The following is a 3,016-nucleotide window of genomic DNA, read 5'->3' on the forward strand; positions in this document are numbered from 1 at the left end:
GTTTTACCAAGGTAGCAGGTAGCTTTTCGCGAGTTTAACTGAGGTAGCAGCTAGCTTTTTGATGTGGGTCGCGGGATCCGTGTTGGTCGAGTATTTTCTTAAATTTTCGCGGTTCTCTCTCGCCCTTAGACTAGGTAGTTACCCTACAAGAATACAGGTGACGGATTCGCCTGGAATTTCGTCACACATGTCAAAAAGTTAGAGGATAAATCTCGTGAGAACCAAAGCATAGTGGCAATGCGTCGAACCAGTCCTTATTCAGTTAAGTGACCATGATTCTGATTTTGAAGAATCGCTTTCCTTTTCCAGTTCAGATTCTGAATGAATTTTTATTCTTGAAATTACTATGGTGTTCAAAAACTATAGGCTTATGTCTTCAAAAATTAAACGGAATTTCTGCAGTTACATAAAAAAACATCCTCTTCTCTTACAGGGATTTACTACATCGGCCCTTTTCAGGGCCACCAAAAATTCGAATGGATATTACTCATTATTTTCAACGAATTGATTAGTTAATAACTTCTAAAAACAGATTATGATACACCTTTCCTTGCAGGGATTTAGTACATCCGCTCTTTTCAGAGTCACCAAAAGCTTAAACGTACATTGCTCAGTATTTCCAGTTGAATGGACAGATTAATTGGTCATTTGTGAACATGGATTCTCGTTATCAGTTAACACTCCGTTATTCGATTACCTGATGAGAGCTGTATAATCATTCAATTTTATCGCATGTTTGTTGGTCAATTAACCATAATATGGAAATTTTTTCAATATTGAATGAATCGAGTCTATTCCAGATAATATTTTGCTCAAGTGACTAGTATTGCCTTTGCCAGCCCTGGAAAAGCTAACACAGCGCACATGTAGAAAGGATTTTCAGGGTCGAAGAGGGAACACTGTCATAAAATTTTAGGCTGCAGTTAAAGTACTAATATCTTTTCCGAAAAATTTCAATAATTATTTATAATTTGCAGGAAAGTTCGTTTTTATGAATGCTTACAAAAATGTATTGAATAGTCTTGTGTTGTAACGCGATTTTCGCTTTAATGGAAAATATCTACTGGGATAAATCACGCTCTCTGCCCCATCGATTGAGTCCGCTAATTCCCTATGAGTGGGGAGTTGAGATTATAGTACTGAACCTCAGCTCCCAATGAGACTCCTCTGTCGGGGCACTTGGTTCGCCAGGGGTCCAGGTAAGGGCTTAACTGGACAGCCTGGTTGGGGACATTTGGATTCGGCGCTCTCCAGGAAACGTTACCGGCAGGGATATCCTCGCGGTTGTGATAAGAACCACGGACGATCCCCTACGCACTCCAGCCGCGTGAGTCGGGAGTGGAGAGCAGAGCTACTAGGGAGCACTCTCCACTCCACACGGCAGAGTTGCTCCGGCACTCTCACGGGCCACTCGGCCCCGGGCTCTGACAATTAGCGTGGCTATATAGCCCGCCATATCGCTTTACCTATCGCTATCTCTCTTACAGCCATGAGGCTGAGCTAACGGACTATAGTTCTAGGTATACCAATACCTAGAGCTCTCGCTATGCTAGCGCATATTGGCAGCTATCGGCGTTCTACCGCTATCTAATTACCGATCGCTCTCACCTCTATCGACCTGATCTGCTATCGATCACCCTACACTACCAACCTTCCGACGCTCCATAACCTAGCATACTGAGCGACCCAGTGCTCCCGCACGCGTTCTACCTTTACATCCGCCACTTTGGTATTTCGCGGGAAGTCTCCAGAGGTCCTCACTGCGCCCTGGGAAAGGGACAGTGACGATCTCTGGTCACGCATCTCATTTTAATTCATCGGTCTTTCCTAATTGTGTGCTTAACAATTAGGCGGAAACTTATCGGTCTTTCCTAGTTGGGTGCTTAACAACTAGGCGGAAACTTATCGGTGTTTCCTAATTGTGTCCTTAACAACTAGGCGGCTCAGATGGTATTTCCTAATTGTATCCTTAACAACTTGGCGGCTCTCTGGTTTGCTATTTTACCCACTTAAAATAGCTGGCGCCCTCCTGGTACATTCGCGGATGCTACGGAACCGGCGAAGGTAACCAATTCCCCGGACTTACGGAACACTCCGGGGAAAACCTCGTTACAGTGTGTACAAACTGGAATGTATCCCATTCGAATTGATCATTTCCTATTGGAGATAGCCGTATGAGATATTTCTATTTAAAGAAGGAATAATTACTATAAAATTGAAATTTTTGTTCAGCCATTGCATCCTTGAATAAGCTAGCTATCATATGAAAAATTGGGATAATTTTTCAGGAAAGATTGAGACTCTGACATCCGGTCAAAGTTCAACAATTTGTACGCGACATGAAAAACAGAGATTTTTTCGTGTTTTCCTCACAGTATCGCAGAAACTATGGCCTGCTAAAAAATAAAACTCCGTATTAGAGCAGACTAATAGTCGATCTAACGAATGAGAGTGGGTTTAAATGTGGAGTTTTAATCAGAAAATTATGGATCCTATTGCTGTCAGGTAGGCTTTGAAAGATAACAAGATTTCCATATTTATATCTCTATCTGTTCCAATTGTAAACTACTGCATTATTTCGTTCGTTAATTCGTTGCTTTTGTAGTAAATTTCGTTAAAAAAATGGAATATGGTGTTCATCTGATTTTATTTTTTTTCCAGATACACAGATATATAGTTAATCGATGCGTTAAATAAACCGGGACCAGTTATGTCACTTGAGCTGCTGAAGAGGTATTGGCTGTTCAGAATTACCCCAAGGACCCATCAGAAGGCACAAAAAAGTGAAGACTGGTTCACTGGTTTTGATCGAAAGAACTGATGCTTGATCGTTCATCCAATTGGGGAAATCTCATGATTGAGAGCATCAATTAAAAGAATAGCGTCATTACGTTAGTGAAAGTTAAACTGAATATTGCTAGTAAAGATGATAAGAACACAGAGAAGCTCACGTGGTTGGTTGCCAGGAGTGGATCTAAAGATTGATATGACCTGTGAGGAGGCAGAATTTTGCACC

This window comes from Fopius arisanus, unplaced genomic scaffold (assembly GCF_000806365.1).
Source record: "Fopius arisanus strain USDA-PBARC FA_bdor unplaced genomic scaffold, ASM80636v1 scaffold00351, whole genome shotgun sequence".
Taxonomy (NCBI): Eukaryota; Metazoa; Arthropoda; class Insecta; order Hymenoptera; family Braconidae; genus Fopius; species Fopius arisanus.